Raw genomic sequence first — 16,482 nt, 5'->3', positions numbered from 1 at the left:
AAAGAAACAGCAACAACAACGGCAACAACCATCACCATCGCCACAGTGGCACAGTGGCGAGAGAAGCGAACAGGCCCGGCAACAACAATCGCAGAGCGTCCCGGGTTTGGTGTCCCGGTGCGATGATTTTTTCTTTCACTTCATTTTATGACCGGTGCGCCGGGTTGATGTGGATGCGCTCTTACGCCGTTTCGCTTCCACAACCCGATCCTTTCCACACGGTACCACCCGAAAGCAACAATAACAACAACAAAAACGCCCAGTGTGGAGGGAAAGATGATGAGGCCGGTGGTGAAATGAACAGTGAACTTCTCCCGTGACCGCCCCGAGGTGTGGGAGCCGGCATCCCCACCCGGGGTTGAGTGACAAGCCAAGGGGAGGGGAAGCTTCAGAAGGAGAGTGGACGGGGGAGGGGGGAGGAGAGGAGGAGGAAGGAAACAAAATCTCAACGGCCAACGGTACACGATCGTGTTCGCGAAATGAACTTTCGGTTCGGATGCTGCACAGCCTACAGCTGCGGGTTAGTAGGAGAGGGATGCGATGCAAGAGAGGGACACACACACACGCGGTCCTCTCAAACTCCACCCCAAAACGGCAAGATGATCGCAGGGTGTATTGTGATCCGGTGGCGCATTCGGGCCGGCCGAGAACGAACGAAAGTGAACGTGCGCCCTCTGGAGCAGGTGTGTGCACGACAAGGAGCGTGCCGGCTGCGAGCGGGAAAGAGCGAATGAAAGTGAGTGGAGTGGAGGGTGGGCTCGTACCAATAACAACGTAAAAAAAAACACCCAACAATCTATGAAGATGGGATTTATCTACACGGCACGCAAGGGATCCACACCAATCCGGCTGGGTGAGTGATCCCATCGAAGAGGGCCACCGAAAAGGGAGACACCACGATGATCCTGGTCACGGCACCAAAGCTCATCTCAACGGTGGGAATTAACGATCTTGGTGCTTGTTGATACACCACGAGAGAAAGATAAAGATCTGCACAGCGAGAGCGAGCGGAAAGCCCCAAATGAAAGCGAATGGGAAGCATGTACACCTTGCATCTCACTCACTTGCTAACTCCCGTCTCTTTCTTTCGCTCTCGCTTACTCTTATCCAACCGAAGTGAAGTGTGCTGGCGCCCAGGCTTCTCGTCCGATACGAAACCGATGGCCGGGACGCAGGTGGCACCTGACAGGCGGCGGCCCAAGGTGAAGCAGTTTAATAAATAAAGCCATGTCTTCGCGCTGACGTGCGGTGTTCGCGGTGTACGGGCGATAAAAATAGAAGCCTCCACTTCAGGTGACTGCAAGGCTGTGTGCTTTTTTTTCGACCACATGAAGATGAGTTCTTCAGCGAGTGCATCGTCTTTTTTTTTTTTGGGGGGGGGAGGGGGTAGTTTTTGTTTTATTGTTTACGATTATTTCATCTGGCCTATTTTTCACCTCACCAAACAACACTCGCCTTCAAGCGACAGTTTACGCGTTGAAGGGTTTTATTTTTCGTTTGGAAAAAGAAAAATTGCTGAAAATACGTTACTTCTTGACGATCTGCATATTATGACACTTTTCTTCTTCTCTGTGTTGCTTACGTCTTATGTCGTAACGCAGTTACGTGGAAAATAGAAAAAGGTTTTCCGTTTAAGTTATTTTCAACAATTACTCGAGCTGTAGTTCACTGTTACCCTTGAAATAATTGGGGTTTAAAAACGACAAACTTCAGTGTTTTATTTAATTATTAATTAATTTAATTGTTATTTATTTTCCATGTCGACATATTTGAAATGTAATAATAAGTATTTTTGCTTTAATATTAATTTCATGTAGTATTGAAGTAATTATTATTATCCGAATCAGTAATTTACAAATTTTGTTTTATAATTTTCATAAGCCAGGCAAATATATAATTTATAGTAAAGCTTAGTATAAAATAGTATATAAAAAAAATTGTTTTACTATAAAAAATAGTAACGCTCTAAGTAGGTGGTGTAAACAGAACAAATCTAAATGAATTTAAGTTAATTATAGCGAATGAACTACAAATGAACTACCATATAAAACAAGTGAATAAACAGTAACAAATGAAAGTGTTGCATCAGTTATACAAACAGTTTTAACAAAAAATCACAAATCTTAATCTTCATTTCTTGCTAGAGTATTAATTTGTTTTAAACTGCATTTTAAACCCTTTTAATATTTATGCTCAAAATATTGCATAAGCAGTAGAGGGTCTCAGCAGTGAAGGATCCACGTTTTATGATGTCGTCTATCCAACGCTTCAATAATTCACTGAATGCGTCCCGTGCCAGCCAGCAACAATGTAAGCCAGCCTCCTGTACGCTAACGCTTTGCACGGTAATGCATTCTAAATATTTATATTTATGACGTATAGTTTACTGTCTGTTTAGCTAATTAATGCGCACAGACCGTTACGGTTTGGGTGGCGGTAGCCGGTCGCTAACGGCTTCCTAACTGCTTGTCTAACAAACGAGACATCTCCTCACTGGCGCCCCGGCCCGGTGGGGAGGGTTAATGTTTGCGATGCGCGTGCTAAGATGTGTATCTTCTCGCCTCATATTCTCATGCCGCGCATGAGGCCCATGGTTACGTGGCACGCGCACGCTCGGTAGACACGGTGGCGCAGGTGGATCAGCGCCAGCCCGGAGCGTCAGCGTGCCACCCCGGCGAAGGTGCGCAACGAAGCGAACGGAGCGAAAACAAATGATGCCGGCAGCACCGGTCCGGCATTCTGATTTCCGCCGGCGCGAATGGCAGCTGTTCTGCGCGGAGGGAGTGAAAACCCAAAAATAAAAGGGAAGAGACCCGAAAACCCGAAATGTCCGAAACGAGTTGAAAGTAGAACGGAATTAAGCGGAATGGCATGAATGGCAACCGAAAGCAAAACAAAAAACAAAGGGAAACAGAAAGTGAAAATGGAATAACACGATCGGTTAATTTGCTCGGGAAGAAACGGTAACCGGAATAAGGAATGAAACAAAACCAAAAAAACAAAAACAAAATACACAAACAGCGAGATGTGTAACGGATACTCCGGATGACCTCAGTCTGGCTGGGAAACCTCAGACTACAAGATCGGACGCAGAGGCAGGACCACATTATCGCAACGTACAATCGTTTAAAGGCAAGTCTTACGGTCCATAATCACATCAAACTCTCGCGGATGAAGTCATGTCACGTACGGTTTTGCTATAATAACCGAAGATATTCGGCCACATATCCTACGCTAATTGAACGCACCGGACGGGAAGGACGCGAAGGAAGCTCGGGCTCGGGCTTTTATTTAAAATTTCTCGCCTGCACATTTGCGTGCGGTACTTTACTTCCTTTCCTTTTCTGCACCAATTTCAGCGTGCCACAGCAAGCCCTCCCCCCCCACCCACCGGCCGCCGTCCACGTTTCGGGCACTTTCACTTTGGCCGTGTGCCGATTGTGCGGTTTGGGCGTGTGAGATGTTTGGCACGCTGGCGAAGTAGACGGGTTGACAATGTCGCATCCGCACCCGGACCGCATGGGCGGGCATTATTGAGAAAGAAATCGGTGATTTACCAATCTGTACCGCACCGCCGGTAAATCTTCTACCCCCCCTTTAACACTGGATCAGCCATCTTGACCGGATCCGGTCGAGCGGCACTCGCCAATTTGTACATCACGCAGTCTGCCCCGGGTGGGTCTTCCTGTTGGTGGTTTCCTTTCTTTTGGGGAGACCTGAATTATGAAACCGGGCTGCAGTTTTTTTTTTACACTCTTCATCTCCCATCCCTCCACCACCCCCCTCCCACCACCCCTCCTCACACTCTCAAAATGTGCTAATTTGCTGCTTCTAGAGAGTTAATCTGTATTATACGTTGCAAGCCATTGCAACGCATCACCAAACCTGTTGCTCAATTGGATGTCCATACGCTGCAGCGTCCGGATCTCGCGATGCCGATTATCTCTGTGTGCGTTTCGGAGCGGCAGCGGGATGGAGGGATGTGCAAACGGAAAGTCATACCTCATCGTTTATCGGGCGAGTGTCAAACGCCGAACCGGAAAACGGCTGGCCGGAGTGGTGTTTACGTGGCGGAGAGTAACCGCCGCGACAAGATGGTGCAAATTGACGCCTACTGACTAAGCCGGCACGCATGCGGAACATTGTGCAAATCGAATGCATTGCACGAAACGTCATGTCCGCGCCACCACGCCACCGACCGTACGCCCCGACCAGCGGCTGAAATAAGCACGCGAAGAAGCTCTCCATCCATCGACCCGTTAGATAACCTTTCGCCGCCCGAATGCTAGACGATCCCGGCGCAAAGCGCACATTCATGAGCGTGCCCGGTGCTGGGGAACGCTTTTCGGGTGGAGAAAAAAAAAAGAATATGTCTTCATATGGTTGGGCGAAAGCGGTTATCGAGCTCGTCTTCCAGGAAGTCGTACGAGCAGCGCCGGTGGATAATGCGCCTGTAGAATTACACCAGCCGGTCGGTGGGAGCCTTTCCCGAACGAAAAACCCGTCGGCGTAGGGATCGTATCGCATCCGCACCGTTCTCGAGGTGTAAGCCAGGCAGGCAGGTTTCGTCCGTATCCGTGTGTTGCGCAACCGCACGCAGTGCCTTTCACCCGGTGGTTTTGCGCTGGTAAAGGACTTTCCGAACCGCGGAATGGGAAATCAACCCGCCACGAAGCGATGAAGGCTGTCCGGCGCTGACCTTTGACCGAAATGGTCCCTCGCGCCGGTAGCCTGCATCTTCGCTGAAGGTATTAGCTACCTTCACAACTGCCACAGCAGGACCGATCGCAACCATTCCCGTGGGGATGATTCGAGTGGATAATTACTGGCCACCGATAAAGGCGTGTGCGTAGTGCGTGTGATGTCACCGGTGCGCAATCCGATCTGCATCCGAAGGTAACCGCTCTCCCCTTCCCTATATAACAGGTACCTCATCAACTGGCGATCCAAACACCACATCCAATTTTGGATTATGTACGGTCGTTACGGACCTGCGGGAGAGATGCGAACGCAAATTGGGTTTTTCGATTAAGGGAGGCATTCCCCACTCCAAGATATTGAAGAGATAGAAAAAATTACTCCAATGTTTGACCTATACGAACGAAACCTGAAGAATTGCTCAAAAAGCTATGTCTTTAACCATCTTATAAACAAATATCTCTTTAATAAGCAGATTAAAGAGTGCCCTGGCATGAGAGAGCTAGAATTCATGACATCAGTTGGGCACTTTGGTGAACTAAGCACACAAACTAGCTCTTTAGCTCAAGACAAAACAATTGTTATAAATCTACATTGATTTGAAATTATAGTGAAACATGTTTTCCTAATTATATTGACTAACACATAACCTCACATTATCATAGTCTATAACATAACCTTACTTGTCGAACAACTCTTCTGTCTTTTTTATGAGATCTTGAAGTTCGTCAAGTCTTGAGCTTACAACCTCAAGCATCTCACATCAACCATTTTGATATTTGATTTACTGATATAAATCCACCATTAATATTGAGATTATTAAGGAAACTTCATTCTTTAATTCAAAATATATACAAAAAAAAAAAGATTGTTATAATGTTTCCCATGTTTACCTAATTATATTGAATAACACGTAACCTCAAATTATAGTCTATAACATAACCTTACATTTCGGACACCTCTTCTGATTTCTTTATGAGTTCTTGAACTTCCTCTAGTCTTGAGCTTACAAACCTCAAGCATCTCACCTCAACCATCTTGAAGTTCGTTTTACTGATATTTTTTAGTTTGAAGTCCACCAATATTTTTTAGATTAATAACGAAACTCCTATGACCCCTACACCAAGGAATTTCTAAAGTGCGTAGACTGTTGCACAACAGCTTGTGTATCGTTGCTCACAAACGCTACGATTAATCAAAGAGCCGACATTTCAAGCAATAAATTTCGAGTCCTAAATTGAGAAGATGAGTTGAATGCGCGTCGTAGTTTTCGTGTGCATTCAGAAGGTACGCTTTGTCCACCAGAAAGAAAAAAAACCCCTAAAAAGGCCAGTAGTGTGCTCTGGTTTTCCGTCTGTGTGCTGTCAAAAGGAAACACTTAGTTTTATGTTGGTGTTTAGCAACCACTTCGCCGGCTGGAGGTTGCGCCAGAAGCGAAGAATACGAATAACCCTCCCCCGGTACAAATATCATGGGAAACGCAACCGTACCCTAACCTCAATGTTCCCCTTTTTTGTCATAGACACCACCGGGGGCGCGTCTTTGTGTGTTCCGTGGTGTGAAAGTTTCGTCAGCAAATTGTTTTCTTCCATTTTTTTTTTGTTGTTGTTGGTGCCTTGCCTTGCGTCTTCCAATACACAATTATCTGCCGCACATTGTTGCCGATCAAAATCGAATTAAGGTGGTACGCGCCATTTCTGTACGTCCTGCCGCCTCCATTATGCAACGCGTGGAGGCATCCGTTCGCGGTCCTTCCGATGGGATGGGTAGCGAAGCTGTAACCTCCGGAGGATGGCCGCTGTTTTGGGTTGGTGAATCTTCCCAACTACCACCTGGTTGCCCCGCGGCTATTCCGACAAGTGTCGTATGTGTCTAATTCTAGTGTCGAGCAAGGTACGATACCACACGCTGATTTATCGATAGGTCAAACCTCCGCGATGACGCCCGACTACCAGTTTTACAACAATGTAGTGCGAGCAAGATGTCTGTTTTGCTACTCGGAAGGTACAGTGCAGTGCCCATTTGTCGACTGATTTAGGTGACAGCACAACGAGCGACCGATTGCCCAGTTCAGGCACGATCCGGGTCTGCTGCCCCAGTTGCATCGTTGGACGGCTGCACAACACTATAAACGCCTGTCATCGCCACCGTAGGATGATGAGAATGGACTCATCAGGTGTCATCAAGCCGGGAACGTCCGGGAGCTCTGAAGTCAATCAGCGAGTCCCCGTGACCCCACGGTGCGAACGGAGCAGCTGCTAAAATGCTAAAACGCTTTCATCGCGTGATGATTCGAGCTGGCGTGTGCGTGTCGTACCGGCAACTACCGGCCCGGAATGACAAGTGTCGCGGCGTCAACAAGAGGGCACCACCTTTAACGTATAACGCGGCACCGGGTATGGAAAATTCATAAATCACTCGGGCAGGACCGTGCGCTTCATTGATGGTTGCGATGGCGGGACCTTTATGCGCCCCATCCGTACCATCCCTGTTTGATCTTTAACCTTGATTACTTGGCAACGACATCAAAAAACGACTACCGTTACTGAAGGAGGCGGTCGTGGGCGCGCGCAGCCATTTGGACAGCGGTGCAAATTGACAGACCGTACACTGTACTGGCAGCGCAACACGATACTTTAAGGTGCAGACAGGTCGAACGAGACGCTTCCGCAGTGCGAATCGATTCAGTAGCTCACAGCGCCAACAAATAAAACGAAACGTTTACCGAAAAAGACAGTAAAGTTAAAAAAACACACACACAGAAGTCATGCTCAAACAGGCACACTGCAAACTCCCCAATCCCGAAATCCCAGTCCCGCTGCCGTAGCGACAACGCATAAAGCGATGAATAAACAACGAATCTTGCCCGATTGATTCGCCTGTCGGGACGGTGGTTCGTCCACAAGGCGCGCGATGTTTGACAACCGGGGTGCTTGTTAACATAAAAGCGAGCGACGGAGGCAAGGGTTTCCGGGTAGGGACGTATTGACTTTTGGTGCCGACACCGCTGCAAAACGGGATAAAAACTTCGACTACTCGCACAACCATCGCACCGAGGGGAAGTTTTTAGCAAACAAGGTGCAGTTAACGTTGCAGTACGGTTCGCTACTTTATCCATAGTGATCCAGTTTGTTCATCAAAGTTGGATGGGATTGTTGCCTTCGCTACTGCTGGAATTCGCTGGATCGCTGAAGTTACAGGAATTCCATGTACTGGAACTCGTTCTAGGATCTTCTGGAAAGCAAAGAGCTCTTCTGGACAACTTCTAATTTAGTCTGCTTATAGAGATTCCTCCTATTCTTCTCTTCTACTCCTCCAAAAAAGACTTATCTGATCCATAAAATCTCCACATGTCGAACTCTCCCTTTCGAACCTGAATCTTTAGAGGATGGAACAGTTCATCAGTGTTTTCTAATTACTTTTAAATCTCTAGAATTTCTTGATGTTGGTCGTGTCTCCTAACCAACATCGACAAGTAGAGGTAAGCAGTGACATATCTTCGTTACACTCTTCGATTCCCTGAGCGAACTTCCAGAGCATGCCAGTTCGCTCTGTACATGACAGTTCATCTATAACTCCACTTAAAAAGTGAGTGCTCCCTTGTTGCGGAGATGGACAAGAATGAGCGTAAGTGAGCTTAATTGATCCTCGTTAGGAACGCTCCAGAAGCGCAACGGATCTCTCTGCTATATTGTACTTCTACTCTTGAATAATGGGGCCAAATAGGAGCGCTAGAACTTATATCCTGCAATGTCCATACTTGACGCTTGACTAACAAAACGCTCAGCGCCGAATGTATTGCGCGCCGGTACAATGTACACACAGTGTGTGGGAGTTCGCATCGTTTGCTAGCTGTCACCTGCGGCGTGATGCACGTGGAAAGACATCACACGGATCAAGAACCGCTTGCAAATAAGTGCCCTGTCATCTCGCACCGTCCATCAATCGAACCGATCCCGGTCCCCGGGAAGGCAAAATAAAAAAACCACACACGCTTCTGCCTACTTCTGTTGCGGTTAGATAATGGAAGACGAAATTGAGCAATAACGACCCGGACGGTACCATTACCCGAACGCATCTCGAATGCCGGAGGATTATCTACGGAATGCATCCTCCTATCGTACGGCGCCGGTCGGTAATACGTTGGCAAGCCGTTAAGGGCCCATTCTTGATTGATCCACACACATACGGAGGAGTCGAACTCCGGGCTCGGGCCGATACATCTTATTGCGTAATTGCGGATGGGGGGCAAAATTATGTGTACCTCCTGGTCTGATCATCGAAAACGGCAAATTTTGTCCGGTCATACCACGGGCCCAACACCTCCGCGCCGCTTGATGTCTTGTTTTTTTTTTCCTCTTCTTACCTCAAAAGATGCCAACCATCAACTACATCCAGTGGCGCTGCGCGACAACTAAATCTGACTATTTCAGCAATAATAGTCCGCAATAGAGGAGACGAGGCAAGCAACAACAAAAAAAAAAAGCATAACGCCGAGATGGCGAGGAATAAACCAACGCTCGCTAGCCATCATATGGCTTGCTGAACGGTCCAGCCAGCGTAGCAGTTAGCAAACAAAAGTAAAAGTGATGCCTACCTCGTTTGTCCGCAAATGGGGCTTGCGTTTGATTACGTGATGTATGGGGAAGGGTGCGCGGATCGGTGCAGGTGGATGGGGGAAAGATGATGGGGGCCTTCTTGCTGACCCACCTGGTACGCGGACGTAGCCCTAAAGACACGGACTGCCAAATGGAGCCGAAACCCCCGGGGAAGATGCCTCCTTTCCCAGACGGAATCGTTGAACGGAGGGGGGGGGGTGGCTTTTGCCTCCTCCCTTCTTTAATGTCAGCGAAGGTAATTGAGAGCAGGAGAAGAATGAAACCACAGCGTGCATACCGGATCGGACATGGGAATTAGAGACTGCTGTGTTTGGAAGGTAGAAAGGGGTGGAAGATTAGACGCACCGAAGTAAAGACCGCGCGTACATGAAATTGGAAAACGCAATGGCGAAAGCCTGCCATTGGACGGTCCCATTGTCCCGGACGGAATTGAAGTGTCCAAAAAACCGGACCCCACCCGCGAGCGGTCGGAAAAAAAACGGCAAATGGAACGACGGAAGCAGCGCGAGACGAACCAAACGAACCTGGATTAGGGTGGGAACGGGAGGTTGGTGGAGGAGACGCGTTGCTTTGCAGAAAATGCGATCCATAAGATGTAATCAACACAATGGCGGTAACAACAATATGACGCAAAAAATAAAAATAAAACCATCGCAAATCTTTCGCGTTTTGTCGATTTTGCAGGTTAGGAAAGACGGGGTGGGCCTTTCGTACGTCTTAACGGAATGCTACAGAATTTACATCTTCTACTAATGCTGCTCTGTTTGACAAGTCACTTCTTTTGACAGTTGTTTGTTAGTAAAATGGCAACCGCGTGCCAGCATCGCGCAGTAAACATTCGTAGACGGTCGACGAACGGGAAAAACGCATACGAATTAAGTTACGAATTTTCGCCTATTACGCGCACACACTGACAGCGAACCGACGACCTGTCAATTAACAGTAGTTGTGGCGGTAGTAGCCAGGTACGCGCAGTACCCGGCTGCTCATTAGTACTAAAATGGCGCCAGCGATGAGATGCAGTTGTGCGTTCAATGTCGGAATGAATCGTTAGGCCAGACAGTCGACTAAATCGGCGTACGGTATGGCGATGATGATGATGATGACGTTGCCGGGCCGGAATCACGGAAGCCATCCGGGACGACTGTTCGAACCATCCAATTTAACTAATGTGAAGTTGAGCAGCGCGACTACGGTGAAAAGTTTTCCTCTTTTCTCCGCGCCTCCAATTTGAATGCCGGCTCATTTGGGGAGGAAAACCCATCGGGAGTTTGGGAGGCAATAGGGGTGGTGGGGGGAGGGGACGTTAAAATTTGCATCGTAAAGCGTCCATTATAATGCCGAGGCCTGCTAAAACTGGCACAAAACAAACCCTTTTCGCGTTGATTGAAGCAAAAAAAACTTTAATTAATCCGTCTCCGCCATTTTTCTACATTACTCCCGCACCTCCTGACCTGCGTCCGGGAGGTATTTTTTTCCTATATCTTGCCGCCCGAATGTCACGTAAGTCAACTGATTCGTCCCGATAACGATAACGTCAGGGTGTCGAGTAACGAGATCCTTCTTTCCGAACATTCTCGTGCCGCTTTTACTATCGCAAATAGGGCTTTTCGCTGCTTTCTCATGCCCCATCCACCTGAACCGAGCGTCACTTTTTCGGCAAACTTTTCTACTTTTTTTCTTTATTTGGTTTGTTTGTGGGGAACAATTTATGTGAGCGTTTTTCGTAGCGTTTTTCTTCATTTCCCCCCCTCCCCCCCCCCCCCCCCCCCCCCGCCCGAATGAAGCGGGCCAGGCGCTTCTAAGGGCCGCTCGTTGTTTGCCGAACGAATTTAATACTGCATAAAAACCTGACACAAAACTACACGCACCGCAACGACACAACCACACCGCTGCCGGGGTTTTTAAGCGACCGTCCCGGGGACCGTTTCGTGATTGTCGCACTGGCCGCTGTGAAATTGCTGCGACCGGGCGGTAATAAAACGGCAAAAGGAAAACAACGGGCCAGCCACCGGGCCGCGAACGATAATGCCTGCCCCGGCACCCAACCCGGCATGGGCCGGATGGATTTTTCGCCAGCCCGATTAATTTGTGGCTCCGGGTAGGCTTTATTGTCGCCGCACCGAGCGATTTAATACGATTTCGCATCGTAAGCGGGCGCGTACGACACATAAACATGCCCGTACCTTGTTACAGGGTTTGTAATTTTCCCGCTCCAGCGTTTTTGCAGCGTGAGAGTTTCACCGCAGCGTGGCAAAACGATGTGCTGTGATCAGTATTGTAACAAACCTCGCGTAGAATAAACGGTAACAATTGGTTTTAGATTGTGTGATTATTGATTAATTATTGACACTTTTTAAGAATAACTTCGGAACATTGTTCTGCTAAGGAAGCTTCATCCATTCATTTTCTAAATGTACTAACCTTTAATGAGAAAATGACAATGATAAACTCGAATGAACAACCCTAAGTAATCATTACGATCGCTCCCGTAACGAATGAGATCCACCGTACTACTCAATACCTTCCGAGATCCAGAGGTATACTAGAGCAGCGATCAATATGAGATTTGAGCCACGAGCAGGGACAATCAACGCCATCACTCCATCTTGGGACTTACAAAGCCGAGTACCAGAAATTAAAATGAAACAGCCAGAACTAAAATGCTTGACGTGACACTGCGAAACATTAGTGCTCATTGAGATTTGAGACTAGATGTAGTACCTATTGCTGTAGCCTCTGAAATGAGATATCTGGGAGTAATAGTAGATGATACATTATCTTTCTCAGCTCATATTAATTATGTAATTAAGAAAATGGCTACTAAATACGGTGTCTTACAGAGAATTAAGAAAGATCTTAATATGGAGGGCAGAATCCAGCTTTAAAGTTCACTAGGGAGCTCACACATAAAAATTCCATCTAACTATATTCTTTTTACCATCTGAAGTTCAAATGTCTCGGCTAAAGAATATACAAAACCCAGCCATGAAGGCGGTGCTTCGTTGTAGCCATTATTAAATAATGCTAAACTTCCTGCAATGGATGTCAGTGACACAAAGAATCTTATATTTGACAATGGTCTTAATCCCTCAAAGTACTTCATGGACTCTTGCCAGGTTACTTGGGTGCACACGAGCTATTCAAGCAAATGATTTTTTCTAAAGGGGTTCCTTGAATGCATCGTTCTTACGTAAATTCAAACAGTCTTGTGTAACGTACATTAAGTCTAGTTAATAGATAAATGTTAATGTGCTTAGTTGGGTGTTATGGAGAAAAACACTGTCGTCACTGTTCTGATGATGAGGGAGTTAAAAAATATGTTTGAGCAAAGTAAAACTTAGAAAATCAGAGAATGAGTCGACAATGATTCGAGAAACGCTTGCGAAATTTCAGGACATTATAGTGCTCAACAAATGTGGATTTTTTTATAGCCAGAAGCAGTTGGCCTAAAGTGGCCAACTATGTTGTAGGTTAGCTTTGGTATGGCTATGATTGTAAAATAATGTTTCAGCCCGTTAGACTTAAAAAAGGTAATCTTATAGTCTAATCTTAAATATAATTAGGTGTTAAGGGGAAAATTTAAACTACACACAGAGGATTACAAGGAATCGTTGCCGGATACAACTTGCACATTTGAGAGGTGTGATATATCATCTACATATACTAGCAAGCTACAACGTATAGACCAGGGAGCCATCGAGACATTAGAATTGCGAATCAATTGCTATTCGAGTGAACTCAGCAACTGCATTTAAATCAGCAGCTATACAACGCCTTTACACGAAGTGGTTACGAACATCCGTTGACGACGTTGACGACAAACAAGTCCCAGAACTTTTCGAGCTTTAGTCACTGCTATATTTATATGCTCCTTAAAAGACAATCATTCATCAAACCATACACCAAGCTCTTTTATCAGAGACACTCGTCGCATGGTAGAGTTGAGAAGTGCATAGTTTGTGACCCTTTTCCTAGCGTTGGGACGGGACATCATGAAGAAAAAGAGTCATGGTAAGATTGAAACAGACAACATTTGTCGAAGATACAGGAAGAAACATTTTGATATTGTCTCCATTAAGCAAGTGTCCATTACAAGGTAAAACATTGATACAGCTTTTTTGTAAATAAAATAAATAAAAGGGGACTAATGACACTTCCTTGCGGTACACCAGAGAGGCCAGTAAAATCACAAGATCACAAAAGCTACCAACACGGACACTATATTTACGAACAGTCAGAAAGGTTGAGAACCAACCTAGCAAAGGTTCTTCAAACACAAGTTTTGTCAGTGTTGAAGTGGGCAGTTTAAGTGGTATGCTACCGAAAGCTGCTCGGAAATCTGTACAAATTGTGTCAACTTGCCTACCAACAACAAGGTGTGTAAAAAGAAAGGATACAAAACACACAAGATTGGACGTTGTGGAACGTTTGTTGTTGTGGATTCGGCAACCGATAGATAGAGTAGATCCGCATAGAGTAGAGCCGAGTAGATAGACCTGCAGCCGGATTAGCTTAGCGAAATTTACAACTTAATGTCCAATAGGATAATTTCTGTTAAGTGTTAAGTATAAGCTTCTTAAACTTCTAATACATATTTTAAGTGCTTTAAATATCACAAAAATAAATTCGTTCCCCTTCGTAGCCATTGTCGGGGTAAGAGGTGAGAACTCATCATCATTGTATATACCTTCTTTATTCATGCGATATTCTCATGGTTCACTCCGGTGTCTTTCTCATGACATGACCAACCCACCGGAGCCTGGTGAGTCTAATTTGCTTTAAAATAGTGAGCGCGCCGTAAAGTTCGTGGAGTTCGTTCGTTATAACGAAATCACTCCTGTGTAAGTTAAGATTTGTTGTACTATTTATCTCAAAATCTCGTTATAATAATAAATCTAAGTTTGAATGCTCCCTTTCTCTTCAAGTTCTCCTCCTTTATCGGCACAATAACCTCAAGAGATCTAGAGGTCTGCCATTTCTGGCTTCTTTTGACTTCATTTACCCGTAGCCGGATAGTCAGTCTTACTATCAGGCGGTTGGTCCGGATGGGATTTTGTAATGGTCCTGTCGTGTGAAGACCGGCGCCGCTACCAATACACCACCGAGCCGCCCCGATAGCTTTCTCTTCAACGTTATGGTATATTCCCATACATAAGACAGTCGTAAACTTATGTTATACACTGTACTATTTAAGCTACTCGCTCATTAAAGTTTTTTTCCAAATGGATTGCTATTTTGAGCGAATTATGAATTTAAAACCTTGTACAGTAAATTAGTCGGAAAGATGTTGTCAAACCAATTAATTTAATTTCTCACAGTGCAAAAACCGATTTATATCTTGAGTTCTTGACGTGTGGAAACATTAAAAACCAAAAAACGAAAAGCCCATCATCGACCTTAGAATCGTGACACAAAACAAATGAGCAAATCAATCATTTCAAATCACGACCGCCAAAATTCCCAAGCGGTACCAAAAAAAAAAAGCGAACTCTGCTTAATATATGCGATTTTACTGTTTATTAAACCATTCGCTGGCCTAGTCAGCCATGGCAGCAAATAAAATAAAATAAAACATTTAAAAATGAACATTCGCCTCAGCACTGGCGAGATGACTTTCTATTTCCCATTCTACGCCCGTTCCCCTCCCGTGCGCGGGCTGCCCTTTGCTCTTTTAAGCACCGGTCATAAAAAAAAAAACCTTTCCCTTACGGTTTCGCTTCCCATCGGCATCGGTTCGCGTTTGCGTTCGACAAAAGGGGGAAATAAAATAAAACAACTCCTCTGCTCGATTATGCAAAAATGTACAATCGCATCATACAAAGCAACCGTGCCGTGGCGTTTAGTAATCATTTAAAATTCAATTAACTGCACATCGTGCCAAAAAACGGGAAGGCTGCGGTCTGGGGGGGGAAAAGCCTTACACAGCCGGGTTCGGTTTGCATCCTAACGCTGGATCCGTTGCATCATGCAGAAAACCACCACCGACTGGTGCAGATGGATGGTGCTAAAAATTGTCCTACCCGTCGTTTGTGACAGCTGCCCCTGAAGGAGGGTTTCCCTTTATTGTGCAGCTGATTGGTCCGGATTGACACGGATTCCAAGGTGCCATAAATCAATGGTTAGCACATCGTGCATTGGTTGGTGGAATGGGAGCCACTGGGACGAGGGGGGAGGGGGGGAAATGGGGAGCAAAGCTATGCCAAAGCGGGCAGTACGCCGGAGACGAGCAAAACCGCAGGAATTTTTTCGCCCTATCCGCTCCGATTTATGACATAATCAATCTTGAGGAGATGCCATCGTGTGTACGCGTTGCGTCTGCACCTGACAGTGTAAGAGCCTGAAGCCGGGACGGCTTCACAATATCAAACAGGCAATCAGTAGCAAAAAAAAACCAAATCAAAACAGAGCCAACAACAGCAAAAAGCCAAACCGGACGGCCGTAGGCGGCGTAGGCGTAGGTCACTTGCAGCCTCGATTACTGGCCGCACCACAAAAACCCCAAACCGTTTGTCATGCTGCCAGCCCCAAGGACCCGGGCGCACTTGGGATAAACAAACACAAAACTCTTCGATCACATCAGCGTTTGCGCTCGGTTTGATGATTATTTATCCACCCGACCCGTACATGGTGGCACGGTTGTCAACAGCACCCGCGCCTGACGACCGTGTCTGAGGACAATCGGCAACAAAGTGCCGATAACTTGCAAATTAGTTTGCAATTTCCGTTTGCTGCAATCCACGCAAACACCTCCAACGGTTTGCAGCAACCGGGCTGGCAAGGATCTAAAAACCGTCCCAGCTAATTGCCCCCCGGGGGGGGGGGGTCCTTATCGTGCGCGAAGTAGCTGCAGACGGGGTAGAGTATGGTGCGCTTTTACTGGTGCAAATGGTGCTGTTCCGCGTGATTGACACACCCAGACATCCGGCGAGAACGGTTCGCCGCCGAAACTTTTTGGATGAGCATTCTTGGCTGTGGAATTTTTCCAACCACTCACCGGAGCGATTGGCGTGCCGGTGCTGAGCGTCGCAGCCAAACCGGGCAAAACTATCGCCAAGAATGCACGATGCACCGCGCAGGAGTTGGGTGTAACACCCGGGCATGAAGTGCACTTCCAGACTTCGCAGCGGTGGGACTCGAAGAATGTGACGTTGCCGAGTTTCTG

The 16,482-nt window shown here is 46.5% G+C and overlaps 1 protein-coding gene across 1 annotated transcript in view; it reads right to left on the bottom strand.

The window, feature by feature from the left end:
- LOC128719131 (RYamide receptor) overlaps positions 1–16,482 on the bottom strand; it is a 71,872-nt gene that overhangs the window by 25,450 nt on the left and 29,940 nt on the right. The gene's annotated exons all lie outside the window — the stretch shown is intronic.

The sequence above is a fragment of the Anopheles marshallii genome, chromosome X (assembly GCF_943734725.1).
Source record: "Anopheles marshallii chromosome X, idAnoMarsDA_429_01, whole genome shotgun sequence".
NCBI lineage: Eukaryota > Metazoa > Arthropoda > Insecta > Diptera > Culicidae > Anopheles > Anopheles marshallii.
The sequence above is the reverse complement of the archived record's forward strand: the minus strand, read 5'-3'. Positions and strand labels throughout refer to the sequence as shown.